Source organism: Capra hircus, chromosome 17 (genome assembly GCF_001704415.2).
Source record: "Capra hircus breed San Clemente chromosome 17, ASM170441v1, whole genome shotgun sequence".
In the NCBI taxonomy this organism is placed as follows: domain Eukaryota; kingdom Metazoa; phylum Chordata; class Mammalia; order Artiodactyla; family Bovidae; genus Capra; species Capra hircus.
In genome coordinates, this window is record NC_030824.1 from 58436399 (window position 1) to 58463631 (window position 27233).

Here is a 27233-nt window from a genome sequence, read left to right on the forward strand (position 1 = left end):
ACCTGCTCGATGCGGCAATAAACTCCAGTATGAACCATTCCCTGGGTCCCAGTGTCTGTCCATTCAAAAGGGTCCTCTATAGCCAAAGTCTTCTTTATCTTGTTAAATCAAAAAGGAGGCAACAATTTAATTCCACAGGGTTGAAAACTTGCCATCTGTAACCATGGAGGAAAGAGCCTCTTACTTCATTTCCCAGTTTCAGGGATCGGCTTGAAAGGAGATTCTTTATTCTTTGAAGTAGAGGGCTGCTTAAGAATAAATGTTCCAAAAATAAATATGGATACGTGCAGATACACAGATAGGTTTTCACTTGTTTGTGCAAACAGTATCTCTGGAGGGATGCCCATGGAAGTGGTAACACTGGTTGAGTGGCGGATAAGGGGGAAGTGGGGGAAGAGGGGGTATGGTCAGGAGCAGGGAATAGTGAACTGGCGGTGGGGAGAAAGGTGGCGGAGGTAATTATTTAATCACTTTCAAGTTGGATTTCTAACCAACTCTGAACATTTAATATCATGTCTCCCTGTACTCCTTAACACCTGTGCAAGAAATATGGCAGCAGCACCAGTAATAAAATTTACTGCTGAGAGTTAACAATGCATTGGGCACTCTCTGTGAAGTACCTGGAAGACTCATGGGCTCCTCCCAACAACTACTGTGGTAGGTACTGTCCCCCTTTCACAGATGCTAAATCAAGCCACACATACAAAGGGTATCTTCCCAAGGGACGTGCCAAGTCAGAAGCAAGGTCAAAGGCAGGCACCCAGTTATGTGTTATTAAGAATTTTGGTCTTTTAGGGGCATTAGCCCTGAGTCACACAATTCTTTGACCACTTTTGCAATAATTATTAATCAATGGAACCCTTACATAATATTTCAAAATGAAAATCAGAGGTCTTGAAGAGTCTCCCACAAACAAAGCATATGTGGCTCAAGACAGAATGTGCTAGGTAATTATCTCTGTACTAAATAACACAGGCCCCACGGAACAAAGTACAGATCCTGCTCTTACAGGTAAACTCTTTGCCTTTAGGTAAAATTACTGTAGAAAGCTTCACATTTGACCTTTACAGTCATTCCATCTACCGCCTGGATATAATAATAGCCGGAGGATTATCTTCCTATCAAGTTACAACTGTTCGCCTGGTCACTCACATGAGTCTTAGGCTGCTTTCAAGTTGGCGAAAGAGAGGTTTGTGAAGTCCTTGAACTTTAAGAGATTTGCGGCCTGCACGAGCTTTCTGAAACCGCCCTCTCCCCGTCTCGTCAACAAATGCTGCATCCCAGGAAAAGTTACGTGTCCCCCTTTTCTCTGGAGCTTGCCTGCCAGGAATGCTAGCAGCCCGCATTCGCACGAGTTCCCTCTATGATTTTCTGTTTCCTGTTTTCATTAATTTTAAAAAGAAAAAGAGTGGGAGCTTTCTTCTAGGGCTTGCTTCCTTAAGTCCTGAAACATTTTTTAAGCCTTATATTGCAATATATTGATCTTTTAAGAGACCCAAGCTCCTGTGGCAGAAATGGAAATGATTTATTCTGGAAAGTCTCACTGTAGGGCTGTTAAACTCACATGCCCTCAGAATACTTAAAGCTTTAGCCAGCCTAGTAAATATTTTGATATGGGTGAGTCTAAATAACATCCATTTCCATGCGATGGTGCAAAACTGTTTTCTTTATCATTTGGTGGCTAAAACAGTTAAGCATTGCTATAATTAGTCACCATCATTCTCCTTCACTGAGTTTGAGAATAAATGGAGGTAGAATTATCCATTAAATTCTAAACAATCATTTAGTTCCGGTTGTGCCGGGTCTTCGCTGCTGCATGGGCTTTCTGCTAGAAGTGGGCCTGGCCTTCTCAGCACGGTGGGCTTTTTTTGTCATGGAGCATGGGCGCTAGGGCGCTTGGGCGTCAGTATTTGCAGCCTGTGGGCTCAAAAGTTGTTGCAGCTCCCGGACTCTAGAGCAAAAGCTCAATAGTTTGTGGTGCATGGGCTTAGTTGCTTCGAGGACTGTGAGATTTTCCTGGAAAGTGAAGTTGCTCAGTCGTGTCCGGCTCTTTGTGATCCCATGGACTGCAGTTTAGCAGGCTTCTCTGTCCATGGGATTTTCCAGGCAAGAGTACTGGAGTGGGTTGCCATTTCCTTCTCCAGGGGATCTTCCTGACCCAGGGATCAAACCCATGTCTCCTGCACTGGCAAGTGAATTCTTTACCACTGAGCCACCATTAAACTTTCTGTTGTAAGCAACAAAGGGGCTTTGAGAAGAAAATCAAGACAAAGGTTTGTTTCCTGGAATATGGCTGTCCCACCAACTTCATATTCACATTGGAGTTTGTTACAGCCTACAGAAAATATACCCTGTATCCCATATACAATATATATGATGCGCAATTCCCTCATTTCATGGAGAGGTTAAAATATCATCCTACTTTCAAATTTATACTAGTAAAAAGAAATGACCTAACAAAGAATATGTATGGTTTGGGGGCCAAACTATATGATCACTCACACAGGATTTTCTCTAATACCCCCACAGGTAGGTATGTACATTTGCAGCTTTAAAAATGTTCTAACCTTAGTTTTAGCGACCTGTTCAGAATTCAGGGAAGGGTATCTTCTCTAAGATAATGAAATCTGAAATACTGTAGAAAGGATAACAATTACTGCCATGTGTAGATCTCCTGAGCCGCAATGTTTTCACTATGGCTTCTTAACTTCCTTTACTGAAGAGTAAAGAAAGAATAGAGTTTAATGAAATTTGTTGGATCAAAGCAGAAATCTCATATCTGTAGAGAAATCAACAGGCAATTGACAAAGCAGCTGGATCAAAACAACTATACTCCCATAAAAATTAATTGAAAAAAAAAAAAAACACAACTGAAACATCAGTTGTCTAGCCTGAATTTCTAGCTTGTCTACCAACCTGACTTGGACATAAGTGCTGGCAATCCACTGGTTCATGAGTTGGCTCAAGCGCATGTCAATCCTGATTTAGCTTTGTTTTTATTTCAAATCAAACCCCATGTTTTGATAACTTTATTGGGGGTGGGAGCTACAACTCAAAATTAGATCACAGCAATAAATCTTTATTGGGATTTCAAAACCAAATGAAATCGACAGACATGTATGTGTTTATAGTAAGTTAAGGCTCAAATCATTGGATAAGAAATCAGTACAGGAGTCCCCCACAATGATAACAGTGTTTAGCGCTCTTAGTAGGTCACGTTGCTGGGCACTGTGCTGACCGCCTCATGTGTACGACTTCACTAATCTTCACCACAGCCCTATGAGAGCTAAGTCGCTTCAGTCATGTCTGATTCTTTGCGACCTTATGGACTGTAGCCCGCCAGGAATTCTCCAGTCAAGAAGACTGGAGTGACGCCTTCCTCCAGGGGATCTTCCCAACCCAGGGATGGAATTCGAGTCTCTTACGTCTCCTGCATTGGCAGGTGGGTTCTTTACCACTAGCGCCACCCGAGACGAATAAGCCGATGAGTTACATATTATTACCATCAACAACTTACAAAGGAGGAAATCCAGGCTCAGAGAGTGGAAGGAAGCTTGCTAAAATCGACTCAGCCAGCAAGTGGTGGAGCTAAGATCTGAACCCAGGTGGGTCAGCTTCTGAGCTAGAAATGCCCTAAGAGTGATTTAGGATTAACGTAACAGAGTGAAATAACAAGCCACTGTGGACATCATGAGAGTCTGTGCCCTCTGTCCTGACCAAAGGCCAACTGGAATTATTAAACAGTCTTTGGGCTCCTTGACCTTGAATTAACCACAGACAAGACATGTGAGGCAGAGGCTGCTAGTGGCCTCCTACCTGCATGCTTTTCTTCTTCCTTAATCAAGGAGCCCCTGAGGTCTTGCTGGGCACATGTCTGCCCACCAAAAAACACTGTCAGTCTCCCTAACAGCTAGACATAGCCATGTGACCAGGTTCTGGACAGTGGGATGAGCGGAAGTGATATGCACAATCTTTAGGAAATACCCTTACAACGAGGGCCATGCCCTGGGCTTCCTTCTTTCCTCCCTGCTGTTCAGATTGTGGATGTGATGATGGGAGATTGAGCAGCCACCCTGGATGGTAACATGGAAGTTGTATGCTAAGGCTGGTAGAACAAGATAGGAAAAGTCTGGGTACCCTGGGGCCAACACATCAGCCCCAGATGGTTCACACTCTGGCTGCCATGGCTGAGAGAAATACACTTCTACCTTATTTAAGCCACTGCTATTTTGGCCTTTTTTATAGCCATCAAAACTGTATCCTAACTACTATATGTATTTTTTTTTTTTTTAATCATTTAGGCTTCCCAGGTGGTGAGGTTGCTAAAGATGCAAAGGACAAAAGAGACGTGGGTTTGAACCCTGGGATGGAAAAACACCCTGGAGAAGGAAATGGCAACTCCTTCCAGTATTCTTGCCTGGAGAATCCCATGGACCGAAGAGCCTGGCAGGCTACAGTCCATGAGAGTCTGTAGAGTCTCATGGCAGCAAAGAGTCAGACATGAGTGAGCACGCACACACATGCACACACGTGCACACACACAGAGCTACTTTACAGGGAATAATGCACCTTCTCCATTTCCTGGGATTTTAATAATTCATGAGCAAGGTTCTGTTCCTGTTTGACGCTTGTTTTTCAGGCCACTGTTGCACTGAAATAGTGTCGCCTTTGCCTAGTTGTTTATGATGAAACAAGAACAAGTGTTAAGGGAGCTATTAAATAACAAAACTCTAGCTTAGAAACTTGAAAATTTTCCAGAGGTCTGTGTTTATACACAGGTGAAGCAGTATGATTTAATTGGTATATCTGGTCTATGACTTTCAGTTTTCAAAATGCCCTTTAGATACACCTGCCAACACCTAAGGTGGGATTTCTCAACCTCAGCACTATTGACATCTGGCCCAGAAAAATTCTTTGTTGTTGGGTCTGTTCTGTGCATTGCAGGATATTTAATAGCATCCCTGGCTTCTAGCTAATAGGTGCCAGTGGTACCTGCCTTCTAGTCATGGCAATTAAAAATATCACCAGACACCCTTCAATGTCTCCTGAGGGGGCAAATCACCCCCAGTTGAGAGCCACACATCTCATATAGCCTATGTTGCAGATTTTGAGAAAGCAGACTGTGTCTATTTAAATTCTAGCAGGAACACAGGCAGGTAGGTCCTTCACACATCTTCAACGAGAGTGGTGCCCTGGTGATTACCAGGGGCAAGGAGCATGAGCCAATTCTTATTTTTTGAATTAAGAAGTTCAACTGAGCTTTCTAGAAGAAAATTCACAAGGTAGTAAAAAAAAGTCACAGGCATAATTCCAAGCACATTGAACTATTAGTCCAACTTTCTCTATCCAAGGTTAAGATGGAAATAATTGCCTATGTGAAGTTAAAAAAAAATCTTCCAGGTCTGAATAGGATTCTTTTGCAGAAACTCTAATGTTAGAAGAAAATTTGACCCTCTCAGAATAGAGAGTGTTACCCTATTAAACTTTCAGTTCCTTTAGCCTTTCTATATCTCTGGCACTATATTTTCAGACGTTTGGATATTACGTATGTGCAATAAGTGAGAATTATTATCTTCAAATGTGTAAACATTTTAAACCCCATCAGGCAAGTTATTCTACTCTGATAGACTTCACATTACTTAACATTATGAATCTACTTATTTTATTTTTTACTGGGGTATACTTGATTTACAACGTTGTATTAGTTTCAGGTGTACAGCAAAGTAATTCAGATATATACACCTGTATCTATTCTCTTTCAGATTCTTTTCCCTTATAGGTTATTACAAAATTTTGAGTATAGTTCCCGGTGCTACACAATAGATGACAAATGGAAATATTTTATGTTTCACGGGATCAACTCATTCAAAGCAAATACTATCTTCAAAATCTCTTTCCCATTGAAGAGAGTGGGGAAGAAGTACACTGTAGAAAAATACGTCAGGCCCATCACCTTCCTGAGATGGGACTTTAGGGGTGAGGTGAGGAAAAGGCTGTCACCTTACATTTCTTTTCAGATCACTGCACGCACTGGGAAGGTCCCCAGCACCCTTGGCATAACTGATGACCATCGGGGCGTGGGAAGCCGATCAATTTGATGTTCGTTGTCATCAACAGAGCAGAAGTACTACCCCAAGGGTGGGATGAAATTTCCTTGTTTTAATTGAGAGAATTCTCTCTTTGCTGATTCCTGGAGTGGGTAGAATCCAAGACATATCTTTTTCTTCCTTTAATATACATACTTTAAAAAGCTTAGCTGATTATTACAATCCATCATTTTCAGCAACTGAAAAAATGCCATTATTTCAATCTGAGCATTTAAAAATTAACATTAATGGTGGTGGTGGTGCTGGGCGGAGGGATGGTGGAGGGGGAAGGCAGGAAAGGTGATCTTCCATTCATAGGAAGAGATTATTTTTAAAAATGGGAATTAGAAGCATCAAACTGGAAAGATGGGGTTCATTCAACCCCTGTTTAATACACTGACTAAGAATCAAGGTTGGACATTGTCAAAGCTACTTACACCCAAGAAGGCACAAAACTGAAGACTAGTCTCAGATTGCAATGATTCAATTCAGTTAATGGCTAAATGCAGAATTAACTTTTTTCTTCTTTTTCCTCCCATGTGGGTTCACTTTTCCATTATTTAAAAATTTTGGAAAGCAATTTAGAGACATTTGTTCTTCCACAACATTCCCGCAAATGTAAAACATTATTGCTTTCTCATTCCTCTTGAGATACAAAGCCCAAGAGTGCAAGACCACTCTGGGAAAGGTTTGGTTCCTCTTCTGTTTTGTTTTGTTTTTAGTACAGTGGGGCACAGCTTCCGAGGTCTGGTTCAGGGGGATTCAATCATCTCAATAGGATGGCAGTCTGGATCTGCAAAGCGTTTGGCACAAACCAGCCTGCTGAGTCAAGACTAAAGCAATTGGCACCAAGGTGATAGTTCTCGGGTTTGCCAGCAGGGAACTCAAAGGCTACCCTCCAGGTAGGCTTATTGGTTAGCCCAGTGACCATTAGATTGCTGGGTGTGACCTGGCTGATCATGAAATGAACTGGGCTCAAGCAGCACTTTTTTTAAAAGGTGGAATAAAATAGGGTAGACTAGAAAATATCAGACATGGTACATGGTGAAGACTGTTCCATTTACCTCTTAATCAATAAACCAAGCTACCTCTCCATATTTTACACTGTCATTTAACACACACATGTATATACGCAAACACATGACATTTACCTTGGGTTTTTGTCCAAAAGTTTGAACGTCACCGACTCAGTACATGGTTTTACCTACTTCGTTATGATAAGGTATTTTTAAGAGTCCACGTCTATCAAAACCATTACATAAAATGACTGCAAATATCTTTTTCCTAAGTGCAGATTTTTAAATGCTTTTTGGAGGGCTTCCCCGGTGGCTCAGTGGTCAAGAGGCCACTGGCCAGGTGGGAGACACGGGTTCAATCCCTGATCCAGGAAGAACCCACAGGCCGTGGGGCAACTAAGCCCATGAGTCACAACTACTAAGACTGTACTTCAGAGCCTGGGAGCCGAAACAGCTGAAGCTGGCATGCCCTAGAGCCTGTGTTCTGCAACAAGAGGCGTCACCACAATGAGAAGTCCAAGCTCAGCAACTAGCGAGCAGCCCCTGCTTGCCACAACTTAAGAAAAGCCCGAGGAGCAACAGAGACCCAGCACAACCAAAAACGATAAATACAAAAACCCCAAAGGCTTTATTTACAAATCTTTTCCATATTACCCATCTGAGCAATTTGGGGGGGGGGAAGAGCCCAAGCTGGTTGCCATCTTCAAGAGGGTGAGAAAATCACTTCTTTGCTGGCAGGGTAGCAGTGGGATCCCTCTCATTCTTCCATTGAGCAAATAAAGGCGGTCGTGCTGGAATCCAGCTGTTTGCAAAAGGCTTTAGAAAGTGTGATGGCCCTAATCTGAGAGGAGTTAATAGCATCATCGTGAGAATGTCAACCCGCACAAGCTGACTTATGAGACTTCTCTGTCCTCATCTTCCGAGAAGAGAGAAGTTCCTCCAGTTGATTAAAGAATCCTTATGAAACAGTATATATGACTCCCCAAGATTCCAAGACAGTAACAGAGTCAGCAATATCATTTACCTTGAGCCAGTAATGATTTCCCAAAGGTCTTGCTGCAGGTTTATCCCAGCTCCCCGGTAAAATGAAAATGACTTAACTGCATTCACTGTGCTAAGCACACGGGAACATTCTGGTCGGGTTATTGATACCATACCAAAAAAAAAAAAAGAGAAAATCCAGTTTCTCAAAATGGATGTAGATTTCCTCAAATTAATTTTTCTTTGTTATTATTTGTTCTAACACATGATGTGCTACCCTGAAGAGAGGTCACTATTGCTAGGAACAATGAATCAATCAAGGACTTTCTAACTATAAAGTCTCTTAAGTGGACATTTCTATTTAAAATAGCAAAGTCTGCAAGTCATACCGAGAAAGACAAATACTGTATAATTTAACGTTTATGTGGAATCTAAAAAATACAACAAACTAGTGAATATAACATAAAAGAAGCAGACTCACAGATAGAGAGGACAAACTGGTAGTTACCAGCCGCAGAGTGGAGGGGCAATCCAGGTGGAGAAGGGATTAAGAGATATAAACTATTAGGTATAAAATAAGCTTCAAAGAAAACCTAGAAGGGCGCGATGGGGAGGAAGTGGGAGGGACGGTCAAGTGAGAGGGGACATGGGTTAACCCACAGCAGATACATGTTGATGTCTGGCAGAAACCAACACAATACTATAAGGCAATTATCCTTCCATTAAAAATAAATAAAAAATTTTTAAAAGATATATTATAAAACACAGGGAATATACCCAATATTTTATAATAACTATAAACAGAATATAACCTTTAAAACTTGTGAATCTCTATACTGTACACCTGTAAGTTACACATTAATATGGTACAACTATACTTCCATTAAAAAAATGTTAAAAAAAAAAAGCAAAATAGCAAAGCCCTTTTAGAGATTTTTGACCACTTTTGTTCTCACACACCAAAAGAAAATGAACACACACACACTCACGAGTGAAAATGGATGTAAATGGACTGCTTATAAAGGTTTCTCCTTCTCCACCCCCAACCCTTCCCCCAGGGAATTCTGAAGCTTGCATCACCCTGGAGGAAACTAATTCAGACTCACTCTCCAACTTGATATTAAGTAGTCAACCTCACAGCTTGCCAGCAAGGAATGGGCTGCTGCTTTATCACTGAGTCATATTATCTCATTCCCTATCTCAGCAAACGGGCTCTGAATGGCTTGGCTGAAAAATGATACGGTAACAGGTCTAACCTGGAGAACCCTCTGCTTTATTCTGGTGGCTGGAAAGAACTTAAAATAAAAATTTAGCCAAACAATGTATTACAGGATGTGAGTCTTGAAAAGTCTATGAAGAATCTCCATTTCCTCAGATATTACGGATGACATTACAGTATTGTTAAAACGGGATTTCAGCAACTGAGGATTGCTGGAAATTGGGGGGCAGAGGTACATATTTAGCTGGAAGGTCATCTTGAACCTGAGTTTTTGATGGGTAGTACTTGGTTGTATTTCTAATAAATTTCTTATGAAGTGCTATTTCCATGAAAGGGGAAAAGGCACCCTCCCCGACCACACACACCTCATATTAGGAGGACCCCCCTGGTAATCCGGTGGTGAAGAATCCGTCTGCCAATGCTGGGGATGCGGGTTCAATCCCTGGTTGGGGAACTAAGATCCCACATTCCATGGGGTAACTAAGCTTGCATGCCAAAACTACAGTCAGAGTTGCACTATGAGACAGCCCGAGTGCCTCAACAAAGAGCAACTTAAAATCCCACCTACTGCAACGAAGGTCAGATGTGGCAAAAGAGGTGCACAAAATTTTCCAAAAAAAAAAATCATATGATGTACGAGCACATATGACCTCTTCTGATCATCAGTAATGCATGTAGGCTGGCTACCCTCGTAGTTCAGTCGGTAAAGAATCTGCCTGCAATGCGGGAGATCCAGGTTTGATTTCTGGGTCGGGAAGATCCCCTGGAGAAGGGGATGGCAACCCCCTCCAGTATTCGTGCCTGGAGAATCCCATGGACAGAGGAGCCTGGCGGCCTACAGTCCACGGGGTCACAAGAGGCGGACACGACTTGGTGAATAAACCACCACCACCAATGCATGTAGGTAACAAATATTGAGGAGTTCTGTGGTAAATAACGGATGTTATTGTTTTACACAATATAATTTGCTATAACATTTGGAAAGAGCCATCATTAGTGGTTTTACGACTGTAGATCAGGTCTCCAAAGGCAGAACTGGCAAAAAACACATATACAATAGCCTCTAGGCATGCTTTGTGAGCGTCTGTTAGAGTAATTTGCAGTTTTATTGGTGAATTCATAGTTCCCTGACATAGCTCTTTATAAATAATGCTGGAGAAATTCTTGGATGAAGCTACATTCCCTTCTCTTATGAAGGCATTCTCTTGTCTACAATGAATTCTAAATAATATAAACATCTAAATAATAGATTTTTCTTGTCATTTTGTTTTAAAAATTATGGTTTCAAATTCTGTAACTTTCGAAGCTTTTTTATTATTGAATTTTGTAGACTTTTCTCCATAAATACTCAGTTGGCTATCTTGATAGTCAATTTTAACTGATTAAGAAAAAAAAACCCCAAATTGAACTAGGTACAGTAAAAATATTAACCCTCTTTTTTATTTTTTATATTAACATTTAAAATTTTAATTATGACTTTTTATTGAAGTATAGTTGATTTACAACATCATGTTAGTTTCAGGTATACAGTGCAGTGACTCAGTTTTATCCATGTGTGTGCATCAGTACTTCAGATACACATACACACATATATATATTCTTTCCAAGATTCTTTTCCTTACAGGTTATTACAAAATATTACGTACAGTTCCCAGTGTGAAATAATCCCTCTTTCATAACTTAATAGTAAAAAAAATTAAATGAGATAAATATTGGGCAACGCTCAGCACCACTAATTAATTATAACAGCGATATGCACAGACTTCATCCAAAAGGATACCCAGCAAATTAACTTTCTCTGACTCTCCTATCATTATTCAGGGCCTCTCTGTTTCCATTAAGCCTTTCAGGAGACTTTATTAAGCCTTTAAAGATTAAACAAGAGTGAGTCAGATTAACTTTTTAAAATGGAAGTGAGATTCTGTCATTTCTCTGCTCAAAACATTCCCGTGGTTCCTGAGATACTTGCAGGAAAGGCCCAGTCCTAGAGAGTCTCCTCCAGGCTCTGTAGGCTCTCCCCCTGCCTCCCCTCCAGCCGCCTCTCTTCCTGCTACCACTTCCCGGAGCCAAGCCCATCCTCACCTCTGGACCTTGTAGTAACTGATCCCTTTACCCAGAACTGTACCTTCTTAGGGGGAACTTTCTCTGACCATCCTACCTTTGATGGCCTCTTCCCAACCCCCCTTACCTAACGGTTTAGTTTTTTCATGATGTTATTAAATAGTATAGAAATAAAATTATATATTCCATAAAATGTAATACATTTTAATAATGCTATTATACATGTGGGTGTATATATTATAATTATTTGTGTATGACCTGTTTCTCTCTCTAGAATGTAAACCCCGTAATGACAGGGACCTGGTTCTGTTCACTGCTATTCTCTGGACCTAAAAAAGTATTCAGTATATCACAGCTGCTCCATAAGTGTTTGTTGAATGAATAAACTTTATTTTCACCTGAGGGGGTACATAAAACTCCTAATAGCTTCTCAGATGCTCATCAAATACTTAATGCTACTCAGGCCCTTTTATATTTAATCCCCATTTCATAGCATCTCAGCATCCTTTGACACTGATGGAGAAGAATGAAAATAATCTAAGGGCTGGTAAATCTGTCTGCAGCCACAAAAATTGTTTTTCTAATTGACCTCTTCTCTTGGGAAACTAAATAGATGCAACCACAATGTGAATGCTCATTCTACTTCTTGATAAAACTACTGAAAACATTCTCCATCAGCAGCTATTATTTTATTAATTATATCTAAGTGAATCATATTTATTTAGATATAAGTAAAGTACTATTTGCTTAGATATTAGATATTTACTTAGGGACCAATAGTGCAATGTAACAGAACAAAGGGCCATTCCATTACACACTATTTTCAGCAACCCAGTTGAATAAGACTGCTCCAACAGCTGGTGCTCTAAGATAAATTTAATTCATTAACCTCCCTTGCACGGTTAAAAATAAGTAACCATCCTCAAACTTCCAATCATTCCTTAAGTGAGTTTAGTATGTAGCCAAACTGGAATATGTACATATAAAGACTGTGGCCATATTTATATTTCATATGAAGATTTTATAGTTCTTTGTTAATAACTTATAGGATATGTAACTTCAATTTTTTGAAATGACTCTGCCAGTATTTGTTCATTGTAACACAAGATGTTTGGGAACTTTGTATGTGACCATGAGAATATTATGATGCAATTCAAAGTATTATGAATCTTACCTTCCTCCCTTAACAACTTACTCACTCTAATAAATCTGATTTTTTTAATAAGCGTTCCATGCTCATTACAGAAAACTAGAAGAACACAGACAAATGGGGAAAAAAACCCCAAACCATGACAGTTCTCATCATTACCCAAAGACAACTGCTATGAACATTTTGGTGAACTTTCATTTTATTCCCTTTTCATGTCCAAATGCCTTAAAAAAAAAAAAAAGACATTAATTACTATGAAAGGCTTGTAATCCAAGGCAAGTCTTAGTATGACACCAGCGATGATATTTTTAAAATACCACATTTTCGAGTGATAAAAGTAACAGTTGGGAGATAGACCGGAGTGCTTTAAAAATTAACATTTTTCATAAAAATGAAAAACAATTTGGCCAAAAATAGTGTTAAAAATAACTTTCACATACCGAAAGCATGCCTACATGTTAAAAGCATTTGCAAGAGTACACATTTTTTTTTCCTGAGTAAAATTTTCCCCTGCTTTTCTTTTGGCAAGTACCTACACAGTACATACAAAATTAGTGAGCAAAAAAAGTAATTTGTGTGAGTCATCTTGCCTTTAAGACAAAATAGTTACCTAAAATCCACATAACCCATTAATTCTTGCCTCCACACTGTAGCCAAGATTGAGAACCAGAGTTTGGACCTAGTCTTTTTTATTTTTTAAAATCATTCTACCCCTGGGCTACCTGACTCCCAGATTATTCTGTTTCCCATTCCTATTACAGAGCTCATTTCCTTGATAACCTCACCATTTCCTTTCTTGGGACTCACCCATTCACGAATCTTCCAACTAAACATCCCTAAGCCTAATTCCATTCAAGTTAAAAGAGGAGCAACTCATCAGAAGGACTCATCTCTGGATACTTAAGGCGGGAAACTCAAATCTTGAGACGGATGAGTCATTGACTGGAAAGCCCTGGATGGGAAGAAGGTCCCCGAGGGTGCATGTCATAGAAGATGAGAAAATCATGAATACCTAAGGCGCCAATCAGGGCAAGACATGAGACTGGGTGGCATCCCTTTGTCTGAAGTACTCTGACATCTTAAGATAGGTTCTGTGTTCCAAATATCCCAAACATCCCTTACGAGATTTTCCCCAACATTTTCATCTCTTCCAGCTGAAAGTATCTCTGTTCACTTCAGTATATCTGCCATTTTTTTCTGGGATTGCATTTAAATGTGGTTCTGTTGACGCTGATTGCCTTGTCCAAAGCCCCAGGCGTTATCTTCACGATAAAAACTTCCAAGTGGCGTCAAGTGTTCAGTACCAGAACAAACAACATAGATTCACCTTTGTTCAAATGATATGTCTGATGATAAAAATAATGCATGCTTACTGCAAAAACAAAAGTCCATAAAATATAACTAAAAGTCATTTGAAAGTCTAATAACCCTGAGATAACAATGAACATTTCTACATCTATCCTTCCCGAATTTTCCCCTATACACACACGTTTACAAACCATGTATGCACGAAGATTTTTAACCTGATTTATATCTTCATGAACTGTATGAAACGCTCAATTAACTCTGGCATCTTGCTAGGGGAGTTCACCAAGGGAAGATGGCTAAGAATCACTGCTTTATATGTATTTTTCTGAGTTCATTTAATCTAGACAGTATTAGGGATCCAAGCCATCATATATGTAAACAATAAATTCTTAAAAAAAAAGAAAAGTGATTTGAATACATAGGTATCTCTCTTAACTTTTTTAACTTTAAAAATTATATAAAAGTAATGTAAATTAATGCTAAAAAATAGAACAAAAGATATAAATTGAAAAATGAAAGCACCCCTTTCACTATCCCTCTTCTCCCAATCTGAGTTCTTTTCATTCCTCGTGGTAACTCATCACTGTTCAGAGTTCATACGTGGGGAGATTATGTCCACATATGCAAGCATACTATGTGTACATGAAGTGTACCACGTTTTTTTTTAAGAAAAATACAAATGAGACTATGTCAATCATGTTGTCTGTAGCTAGCTTTTTAAAATCTAACAATCTTAGACATCTTTTCAAATTAAATTCTAAAAGATCTCCTTCCTCCTTTTTTAATAGCTGTGGCATTTTCCATCAAATATCCTATGGTTAATTTCACCAGTTCTCTGCCTGTGGACACTTGATTTGTTTTCAGATGTTTATGCCAAAAGCACAGCCTTGTCTGTATACCTTAGTGCTACCTGTTCAAGTCTGTTGGTAGATGAAATTCTTAGAATGGCACATCAGGGTCCAAGTTCGTAAAATAACAGGGAACACTGTATTTCTCTGTAACATACAGAATGCATTTCTTATTAACATAGAGAATGCATTTCTTATTGATGTGTTTAGTAGAGTATTTAATGTAAAACTTGCCTCATGTAAGTTCCACAGTGGCTCATAATAGAAAGAGAGAAGGAAAGATAGGGCTGAGACAGAATGCAAAGCACTTCGCTGTTGTTCAGCTGCTCAGTCACGTCCAGGTGTTTGCAACCCCACGGACTGCAGCACATAGGTTTTCCTGTCCTTCACCATCTCCCGGAACTTGTTAAACTCATGTCCATTGAGTCGATGATGCCATCCAACCATCTCTTCCTCTGCTGGCCCCTTCTCTTCCTGCCTTCGATCTTTCCCAGGATTAGGGTCTTTTCCAATGAGTCAGATCTTCGCATCAGGCAGCCAAGGTATTGGAGCTTCAGCTTCAGCACCAATCCTTCCAATGAATATTCAGGATTGATTTCCTTTAGGATTGAGGGGTTTGATCTCCTTGCAGTCCAATGGACTCTCAAGAGTTTTCTCCAACACCACAGTTCAAAAGCATCAATTCTTCGGTGCTTATTCTTTTTTATGGTCCAACTCTCACATCCATACAGGACCACTGGAAAAACCAGAGCTTTGACTATGTGGACCTTTGTCGGCAGAGTAATGTCTCTGCTTTTTAATACACTGTCTAGAAACTGGAAACGTTTTAGTCGATCAGTTGTGTCTGAGTCTTTGCAACCCCATGGACTATAGCCCACCACGCTCCTCTGTCCATGGAGTTCTTCAGGCAAGAATACTAGAGTAGGTAGCCATTTCCTTCTCCAGGGGATCTTCCTGACCCAGGGATTGAACCTTGGTCTCTTCCATTATAGGCAGATTCTTTACTGTCTGGACCACCAGGGAAGCCTAGGAGGAGAAAAGTAACTGAGGGCAGAAACAGCTGTGGGTGTGTGTGGCAGGGGGAAGTGGGTGAGTGGGTGGGTAGGGGGATCTCCACCTCCAGGGGCCATATCTCTGCTGATTTTTGCAAAGGTGAGGAGGAAGGCGTAAGACTACGGAGGGGTGTAGCCTGACAGTGGTAGAAAGCCGTTTCTCTCTTCAGGTGTAAGAAACAATTGAGGAAACAAGAAAACTTGTAGGACATTTCCTGAGCAAGAGGGAAAAGCCATGGATCACGTTTTAATAATTTGCAAAAAAATATATTTCCTTTCCTTGGAAAAAATATATTTCCACATTCCCAAGGGCTTCAGGCCTGAATTCAAATCTGACTCACACAAAGTTTCCCATCAGTATGAATGAGAGACTCCTATGTGAACTTCTGCCTTATTTGAATCAAAATATAACACTGTCTCTCAATAAAATAATTAACTCGAGAAGAGAGGCTGATCTGATAAAGCACTTGGCACATGGATGAGAAAACAATTCTATTTGAAATAATTTCAAGCTTTGTAAGACTAATGACATAGGGAATTTTATGCCTGGGAAATTTTGTTATTACACATGAAAATCACTATTGGAGTTTCACATTAATTCCAGTGTTAGCCTTTCACATCAAACCACTGAGTGTTCTTGGACCTCCATCTTCCACTCTCTGCTCTCAGAAATGCTGCTCTGGAGCTTCTTTAGTGGCAGTCAGATCTATATCTAAGGTGAAAAAAGGAACACAAAGACCCTACAATCTTTCTCCTGTCAAGCTCAACTGTTTAATTCTAAGAAGAGAATTATGTCAGGGTAGTCACCCACATTAGCAAGAGAAACCAAACAGATTTGGAAAAAAGCTACATTGCACACCTTACATCTATAAAGGGGTCCATTTTAATCTACAGTCAAAAACAGATCTGTGTCATAATCAAAGTCTTATAGGATCTCTCTTTAGAACATTTAACACTGGCTCTACAAACAACAGAATTTTTCAGTGCTGTTTTCATCCAAGATTGATGAGCAGTTACACTTGGTGGTGGCTTCTGGGTGACGTCGTGGTCAACAGGTCAGCCTATGCCCACCAGGGAGTTTACTGCCAAGGGTAGAAGGCTGATGATTACACAGGAAATTCTAAAATATCCAAGGAGACCGAAGGAAGTGGCACCTAATCCAGTTTTGGAGTGGAAGGGAATGATTTCCAAAGGATGCTGCTGCTGCTGCTAAGTTGCTTCAGTCGTGTCCGACTCTGTGTGACCCCATAGACAGCAGCCCACCAGTCTCCCCCGTCCCTGAGATTCTCCAGGCAAGAACCTTCTCCAATGCATGAAAGTGAAAAGTGAAAGTGAAGTCGCTCAGTCGTGTCCGACTCCTAGCGACCCCATGGACTGCAGCCTACCAGGCTCCTCCGCCCATGGGATTTCCAGGCAAGAGTACTGGAGTGGGTCGCCAGTGCCTTCTGAGACTATTAAAAAACAAACAAACAAAAAACAGCCTATAGGGAGAGACTTGCAGGTATCAGTTAGACTTTATCCCGAGAGTCATGGGAAGCCACCAGGGTGGAGAGGGAGATGAAGAGATATGCCTTACAGAAAGATTATGGCCGAAGGATGGGGGGACAGGAAGACCAACCAGAGGCCACTGCTGTAACCCAGAGGGATCATGATGGGAGACGTGAATAAGGTTACTGGCGTTTGGGATAGAAAGGAAAACCCTCATTTAGGAGAAATGGAGGAGGAAGAACCACCGTGGGAACACAGGGTAACTGGGTGGAAATGGAGGGTGGAGAAGAGGCGATAACAGAAGGCGATGCAGCAAGCACTGCCACTCCCGCCTCCCCTCCCCGCCATCACCCCGGCTTTACCACTTCAGCACCCGCGGGGCTTCCTCTGGCCCGGGGAGTCTGCTCTGCCCTCCTGTGTGGTTGAGACCAGGGTGTTGGGGAACTGACTCTCCCTGGAGCAGCATGAATCCCAGCTCTCTCAGCTCCTCAGGCAGAAAAGCCCTGCGGTGTGTCCTCCACAACTTCCCAGAGTCCCCCGGGACAAGAATCTCTGTGTTGTCCACCCAGGAAACCTGTCTGAGAAGGAACCCGGTGCTGGTGTCTTCCTTTCCCTGACTGGCTTCCCCATCCCTCTCCCAGGGTCTCCTGGTCTCGCTGCCTTAAAAAACACTCCTTGCACAAATATCTGTCTCAGGATCTGCTTCTGGAGGAAGCTGAACAAATGGTGTTTAACCTTAAACCTGCCATGGGTGGTGCTGCTACCCTCTAGGCTAGGAAAGAAGACAGAGAAGAGGGTTTTCATCCATTCTCATTATTGGGGAGGGGAGGGACAGAGGGGAGAAAAATGATACATTTAACTAGGGACCTGTTGAGTCTAAAGAACTTGCAAGAACCCCTATGTGGGATGTCTCAACAGAACATGACAGAGAGGCTGTGGGGCCCGGATTTCATGGGGCCAGTGCAAAGACTGCCCATACCTCTGTGCTTCTACCTCACACCTTTCTTTCCTGGATGATACATTGAAAACAGAAATGGTAAGGACTCTGCTAAAGGAAACACACTGCATGAGAGAGAATGGCCCCCAAATAAAGCCCCTGATTGTCATTCCAACAACTGCATGGAGAAATGGCTGTGGTGTGATGCGGGGGGGAGGGGGGGAGGCGGCATCTCTTAGCACGGCGAGGTCCCCATCTGGCCTGCATGTGGGAATATAGAATGGATCAGTTTAAATGAAAAATAGATGGTCTAGTTTGCAAGTGGAATGGCTTTTCTTTTTTTCTACCCTGGTTACTGGAGGGCAGTTGCTGCCATGCAAAGGAATAAACACAAAGAAGAAATTGCGTGAAATGAGAATATGTATTTTTGATAGCAAAGGAATGGAAGAACGTATTGTATATACAGAAAAGGCCTTGTAGATTGAATTAGCCTACCCCAAACTGAAGCCAGGGTCACCACGTGGCAATTTTCAAACAAATACTCTCCATCGTCCATTACACGTACTTGAGGATTTGACCTTTTATAGCACTATTCATTCTCCAAGCATCTCAATAGTCTTTGCAAAAAAGTAAAAACACAACCATGGGCACTGCATAGGTCTTATAAATGGCATGCAGAAAATTCTATGCTCTGCTCACAGGAAGATACGAGGCCAGGGCCAAAGTGTTCACAGCCCCAGGGGAAAAGCTGTACCTGAGAAATAAAGTTCTTAAACTGGGTTCTTTTCTTTCCCATGTAATAAACTTGGAATAGTTTATTATAAGATATTGAATATAACTCCCTGTGCTATATGGTAAGTCCTTGTTGTTTATCTGTTTTATATACAGTAGTTAGTTTCTGCTAATCCCAAGCTCCTAATTTATCCCTCCCCGCCCCTTCCTTCCCTGGTAACCACAAGCTTGTTTACTTAGTCATTAAAAAAAGAAAGGAAGAAAGACATAACGCCATTGGCAGCAAAATGGATGGACCTAGGGATTATCATGGTAAGTGAAGTAGGTCATACAGAGAAAGATAAACGTTGTATGCTATCACTTATATATGAACTCATTTACAAAATGGAAAACTGGGTTTTTAAAAGGGCTTTTGTATGTCACCATTTCCCACAAACACAAAAGTGATGATGAGTATCTTCAATACCAAGTGACTCAACACTAGTGCCCTCTGGGCAGAGATAAAGGGATTTGGCCCCAAAACCACAGTGTTTTTTTTTTTTTCCTCCTCTGTCTTTGTGGCTTCCATGCACAGTTCAGGTGAGGCACTGAAGCTGGAAATAACTTTTTCCTTTGGAAAGGCTACCCCCCTCAAAAAAAGTGAGCCTCCCCTTCAGTATGTGAACACCACAATCGCTGGTCTGCAGAGATTGATTAGTTATATTTTTGAGAAGATTAACGTGGATACACAGCTGACTGTGGTTAAAGCAAGACCTTTCACTGCCAAAAAAATTTCAGTGGAGTCAACAGCTCCTCTTTGCAATTCATCTACACTCTAAGACCAAACTAGGCTAGTGAGGGGCAAATGGGGGCTGGCTGTGAGCACACTGTTCTAAGTCTCAAAAATCTAGACTTCCCAGGTGGTGCTAGTGGTAAAGAACCTGCCTGCCAATGCAGGAGATGTAAGAGACGTGGGTTCGATCCTTGGGGCAGGAAGATCCAAGAGGGAATGGCAACCCGCTTCAGTATTCCTGCCTGGAGAATCCCATGGACAGAGGACCCTGGTGGGCTACAGTGCATAGACTCGCAAAGAGTCAGACACCACTGAAGCGGCTCAGCACACAGGCAACACTATCTGGATCAGGATGTTCCACGACGATGAAAACTTCTCCCTCTAGTAAACAGCTGGACAGGCCACGTAGCCAATATACTGCACGTGCGCCAGTGACATTCTATGAGCCGCACGGAACAGTTTCCCACCTTGAAACACACGTTATGCGACAGAGATATTCCTATAAACTAAAAGTTGTCTGATTGAAGGCAGCTGGCATCATCATCTCTTTCACGTCTCTGAAGTGAAGGCGCACTCCTACTGATGGCGTGGAGGTGGCCACATGGCATCCGGACCCATCTATTTGTGAATAAGCCAGTTAGCCCTAACACACGCAGACACGGTCGTAAGTACACAGCCTGATGAGTTTTCACAAAACTACCTACCATGTAAACAGCAGTCAGATCAATAAAGCAGCCAGCTTCCCAGAAGCTCTTCTCAGCCACTACCACCCCCAATACTGTCTTTCAAGAATTATGTTTAAATTCTTGTTCCTTCCCCAACTCTTAGCAGAAGTGGTAGAATTTCTAGTTGACTAGACTGATGTTCCCTTGGACCAGCATATAGTTTTGGCTCTACAAAGGAAAATAAAGGAACCTGAGCTGAAGTTACAGTACCAAAAAGGGAGACGTGAAAGAAGCTTGAAGCTCCTATATTCTCTTTCTACTGGAACCTTAGTTAGGATTCTGATTCCCAGTTGAGAACTTTTCCTTTTCTGTCCCTGACCAGATCACAACTCATTTCAGTGCTGTGTTTTATTTAACCAGAAGGTTTTAACCCAGTTTCACAAAACTATTTCCTACAGCTCAGACCATCCATGAAAGATTACTGAAAATAAATATTGTTTCTTTAAGTTTCTTGACCAAAAGAAACACTTCAAGTGACACTGATTACCAAAGTATTAAAGGAAGAAAGAAAAGAAGTGGAAGAGAAGAGGACAGAATTAGCATCATTGTAACAAACAGTATATTCTTATCTTGTCACTGCTTTGAAGTATCTTATTTAAAGGACCACTTTTTATTCCTCACTACAAGAGGGCCATCCTTCACATGTCAACTGGGAGTGTGTGTGGGCAAACACTGGAGAGGCGTGCTCCTGTGCTCACTGCTGGGGACGTGTTATCTGACTTAGGAGGCAGTCTGACAGGACAGAAAGAGAGAAGATGTACTGTGGAGTTCTGGGGCTGCCGCTCACCAACTGGATGACCTTGAACACATAATTACAGGTGTATCTTGCTTTACTGTGCTTCACAGATTCCATTAAAAAAAAAAAAAAAACAAATTGAAGGTTTGTGGCAACTTTGCATTGTCACATGATGGCATTTTTTAGCAATGAAGTAATCTTTTAAATAAGGTATGTACACTGTTGTTTTTTTTTTTTTAATGATTTCTCTGGTGGCTTAGACAGTAAAGAATCCATCTGCCAGTGCAGGAGACTCAGGTTCAATCCCTGGGTTGGAAAGATTCCCTGGAGGAGGAAACGGCAACCCACTCCAGTATTTTTGCCTGGAGAATCCCAAGGACAGAGGAACTTGGTGGCCTCAGTCCATGGGGTCACCAGAAGCTGCACACAACTTAGCAACTAAACCACCACTACCCTCATACTATCTTTTAGAAATAATGCTACTGCATATTTAATAGACCACAGTACGCTATAAATGTAACTTTTATACACACCGAGAAACCAAAAAAATTGTGCGACTCACCTTATGGTGCTATCTGCTTTATTGTGGTGGCCTAGAACTGAACCCGCAAAACCCATAATCTCTCCGCAAAAGGGTACAAACTTCCAGTTATAAGATAAACAAGTCCTGGGGATGTATTGTACAACACGGTGACTATAGTTAGCAATACGGTATTGCATATTTGAAAGGTTCTCAGTCACAGGAAAAAAAATTTGTAACAATGAAGTGATGGCTGTTAACTAGGCTTACTGTGGGGTTCATTCTGCTATATATATATATATATATATATATATTTATATAAAATCATTAGGTTGTGCATCTTAACCTGTCAATTACATCTCAATAAAACAGGAGGAATGGTATGACATCTCTCTGAACCTCCATTTAGTTATCTGTAAGTTCAGCTTAATTCCTGCGTCTCAGGGATTCCCAAGTAGTGTAGTTGTAAAGAATCTGCCTGCCAATACAGGAGACACAGGAGACGCAGATTCAGTCCCTGGGTTGGGAAGATCTCTTGGAGAGACGAATGGCAGCCCACTCCAGTATTCCTGCCTGGAGAATCCCATGGGCGGAGGAGCCTGGCGGGCTACAGTCCACGCGGTCACAGAGAGTCAGACACGACTGAGTGCACCGTGCCTATGTCTCCACGGGTTGTTTTCAAAATTAAATGAGATGACACAGATCCTGGGCCTGACAATTTAGCAGGTCCTTGATAACCATCAACTTCCTCCTCTGCACAGGACAAATTTGTTTACTCAAAGAAGGAGCTTAAGCCACAGAATGATACACACCAACAACACCCCATGTTCTACTGTTTGTCCATGACTTAGTGTGAATTTTAAAAGAATCTGCTTTGTTTGAGAAGGGATTGAAGAAAACACATTGCTGTAATCCAGAAAAGCTTGGTATGTCTCTGTCTCGAGAAAGGAGTGGGGAAATCTTAACATACATATCTTTTAACCCACTGCTTGAGAGGTCATTCCTATCTGGCCAGTAGCATGGCAGGCGATCACTTAGCTGCTGGTGGCATTCTAATGCAAGGCACCATTAATTTAGATTTCAGAAAATTATATATGACACGGTACAACTTGTATTAGATTGATGAGCAGAACAGAAAGAGGAAAATGGATCAAGAATTGGCCTGGGGACAAGGCAGACCATTCCAAATGCATCTTTTTATTTAACATCAAACCTGATTGGCATATCCGGTCTTGAACTAGATTTGCCCATGTTCTTTACTGCTTGTTTGGATGACATAACCAATAACCAGAAAAAAAGAGTTTCTTTTTTCAAAGGGAAGTTAGCAAATAGCGGGGGAAGGGATTGACAAATACAATTGCTGATATGTTTGGCAGTGTCTAACTCTAGGCTCCATTCGAAATAACAAACAGAAGCATCGGTGACTCCAAACACATGCAAGAATCCCACGGAGACCTGCGTTTTCCTTTGCACTCGCTCTGCTTGTGTTTTTGTTTTATGGCGTAATACACAGCAAACATACTGTGACTTCAAAATCATAATAAAACGGAACTGAAGCTCCACATTGCTGAAAAGCAGTGCTGGGCTGTCAATCCTTCTTTTCATAGCCTTTGCTTCAGAAAGAGGACGGGAAGGCAGACAGAGCCGCAGATACAGCGGTTCTGGGGCTACTCCTTAAACAGATCTGCCCTTCATACCCCCCCCACAACCCCGGACCTCAGAATCTTTCCTCTATTACTGTAAATCTTTTACAAAGTGAGACAACTATCAATTAGACAAAGTACATTAAATTTTGTGCACAGTCTGTAATTTTATCTCCGTCACAATTGGAAATCTCTTTTATCTCTTTTGTATAATCCCCATCAGCCACAGCACTGCCCAGGGTGCACGCAGTCATCTATTCACAGCCTTCAGGAAGATATTTTGTCCTCCCATCCCTCCAGCAGAAGGGGACAGCAGCTTTTAACTTATTGTTTTATTACGGATTCCTGGTGCTACCTCTGTCTAAGACGTTCGCAGCAAGTAAAAATGTTAGGTCTTGGCTCGTGAGCATTCTTTGGTTCTCAGGAAAGTCAGTCTAGAAATAGTGGCAACAACCAGGGCCAGGACACCATGCAGCTCTGTGTTTATTCTATTTCTCTGGGATGGTGGCAGCTGTGTGTCTCAGAGACCATCTGCCGGAGGCAAATGCCTAGTTAACTGTGCTATTCTCGAGCTCCCCATGATCCACGGTGCTACCATCTCTCCCCACTTTGCTTTCTCCCACATCGCTCGCTTCGTTCTCCACGGAGCTGAAACACAATCACCACTTACTGCTTGCACCCCGTCGGCCGGAGCTGCCAGACCTTAAATGATCCTCTCTCGTGATATACTCCCCTGCCCCATGGTCTCACTCCAAAGGCGTCTGGGAGACGCCTTTTCATTCCATTGATAGAGGTATCTAAATACATGCCAATATATATTGTTGAATGAAGGCCAGGGGTTTCCAGCATTTGCAGAGGGCTTTCTTGGATCTGGACTAGGCACATTAAACCTCATTAATTATGGTCTCCACTAATTGAGAATCTGAGATCATTCTCCAGGCTGATGTTTATCTTTGCATGATCTGTGGCAAGAAGTTTGCTAAGTAAATAAAGAATAGAAATAATATTTTAATGGTGACGTTTAAATTACCCAAGAGAAGGTGTCTAAGGATGCTGAGGCTCTTATTTATATACTGGCAACCAATGATCTTCTGCCTAGTCACTAAAGCAGGCTTTCTCCTTCCTGGCTTCCCCATTTCTGCTCAGTCACCATCAGTGCCTAACTCAACATGCTTACAACAAAGCTAACCAGTCTTCCAAATTAGTTGACTAGCTTACTGCCTGCCTGTCCTATCCCCCTCTTTCTTTTCTCAAATCCAGGCCTTCATTTGACTCTTGAGGGTCCCTTGGACAGCAAGGAGATCAAACCAGTCCATCCTAAAGGAAATCAACCCTGAATATTCATTGGAAGGACTGATGCTGAAGCTGAAGCTCCAACACTTTGACCACCTGATGTGAACAGCCAACTCTTTGGAAAAGACCCTGATGCTGGGAAAGATAAAGGGTAGAAGGGGGCAACAGAGGATGAGATTGTTGGATGGCATCATAGACTCTATGGATATGAGTTTGAGCAAACTCAGGGTGATAGTGAAGGACAGGGAAGCCTGGTGTGCTGCAGTCCATGCGATCGCAGAGCCGGACACAACTGACCGAGTGAACCACCACAACAACAGGCCTTCATTAACAGTGCTAACCTGGTACCAGAGCATCTCCACTGGGTAACTCCTTCTATTTTCTACGGGAATTCATGATTCTTATACCCTAGAATCTTAAGATCTTTAACTGTAGCTTCAAAATGTCTTTGTTGCCAGCACTGCACTTATCAAAGTTCCAGAATAAACGTAGGTTTATGATATCTATCTGAGACCTCTGGGATCTGACACATTTTGGGATCCACACTTCTTCTGATTTCTGGGTGATAATGTGGTACATAAGACATGATTTTATGTTACACTCCACTGGGCCTTCATCATCAAGCACATTGATATTTCTGCAAAAAAATGTATGAATTTCACCCTTGGCATAATATGTAAAGGCTATAAATAGCCTCCCATTAGGTTGTGCCACCAAGCAACTTATTCAAAAAGTTGTTCATTTCAGAACTGTGGGTAAGGGATTGGGGAGCTCACGTAGGTGGCATACAATGGCCATTTATCACTGTCTAGATGTCAAAGACACGTTTTCTTGAACAGTCTCCATACTGCAAAATCCTTTGTTTAGATTGGTTTTCTCCGCAATTAGTCCAAATTATCAAGGTATTTCTTACAAAGCACATCTTCAAAGAGGTATTGCACATACCTCATATGAAGCAAAGCATATCATTCAAAGCAGATACTGAGAACTTTGTGGTCACCAGGCTGTCTTTACCACTTTTAATTTTTCTAATTTTAACTCCATTTCTACAGCATATTTTACAACAGGCCCCCTTTTAATGGTCTGTTTTGGCAAAATTTAACTATAGTCATTTTGCTTATCCTCTGCCTAAAGAAAGGCTTTTCCAAGAGGAGAGATGGGCTATCCCTCAGAATGTGGCTTTGCATTTTAAAAACCCAAGTGCTGCTGATTCTCCCCCTCAAAATAAGAGTTAACTTTTTTAAAGTGTGAATTTTATCTAATTTGTAATAAAAGTCTGTCAAGCAAATCACAGGAAGCTCTCCATTCCCCCCTCAACACAGCACACACAGTTAAACATATTACTCTTTGAGGTCGAGCTGTAACTTGACTAATAAACCCTTCTTAAAATATAGCCAAGCTAAACGTTAAGCCAGCAATGCAGGGCTTGTATATACATCACAGGATGCTGGCTGTATGGGTCACAGCACTCTGACAGGCAATTCCTAGGCAGTTATTTTGACATTAGAAAGTCACAATCCATCAACTTAACAGCAGGGTGATAATTTGGGGACCGGGGAGATAGCTATTCAAAATGACACTGTGGGAAGTAAACAGTAGTTCAAATAGCCCCTGTTTGAGAATGAAGACATCAACTAAGCAGAATTTCTTTCCACCTCTAGAACCAGGTATTATGTAATATGTTTTTGTGTAAGCATGTTATTTATGGCGTTTGAATAGCCCTGAGAGGCTAACAAGCCTGCAGCTACCGGGACCCTTTGGAGATGAGGAGAAATAGATCTGCCACCACAAGACTAAAGAATGACAAAGAGTGGCTTCTTCCCCATGGTTTGTCACGAACCACTTCCAACAACCACAAGCCAGTATCTCAGAAGATGCAACTCGGCTCTTTCTGAAACGAAAAACGCTCAGCTCTGCAGCCGTCTGCGTCCATGACATGGGTCCCTGGCATGTGAGGGGTCCCCTGGACTTTACTCTTGTGGGAATTCCCAGCCAACCACCCTGCTGCGAGCCCTTTCTGCAAACACATGGCCTTGTCTGTTTCTCCTGGACAATTGGATGGATGCAGAGGCCACCGAGAGCTTCTGCAATTCTCTCAGTTTCTGGGAGCTGAAAGTTTCCTGGCTGTTGGTCTGGGGCTGGGATGGTGATGGGGAGTGGGTAGGGAGGGCGGGTTCCAGGACAGGGGTTCTTAAATGTTCTCATTTCATGACAACCCTAAGAGGGCACACAGAAGCCCTGAGGGATTGCCAGGTTGTTGGTAAGAGGAGGGCAAGCACATCTTTCCTTCTGCTATGGAAGGGAGGAATGAAAAAGGAAACTGGGCACTGATGCTGCGGTGGCAAAAGGGAGAGGGAGATGGATCTATGCAGATCCTTTAAGAAGAGAGGTGATATCTGGGTGGCAAGACCGTCTTAACAAGCTGTGTTGCTGCCATGGAAACCAAAGAGGTCTTTGTGGTGGCCCACACTCCCCCGGGGTCATGACCTTCCCTGTCTGCGATTAGCAGTCTTGCCCTCGCCCTCGTCTATCTTCCCGGTTGCCTGCCTAAAATACTGACAACGTTGACAGCAAATTATTTCCAGGTTATACTTCGCTCTTTCAAAGGAATTCACTCTACGAATGAAGCATCAGCTGGTCAAGAACAATAAGCTCCTGCAGCAGAG

General features: G+C 41.8%; 1 protein-coding gene across 3 annotated transcripts in view; it reads right to left on the bottom strand.

Moving 5' to 3' along the window:
* ZNF827 (zinc finger protein 827) overlaps positions 1 to 27233 on the bottom strand; it is a 191814-nt gene that overhangs the window by 40162 nt on the left and 124419 nt on the right. The window lies entirely within an intron of this gene.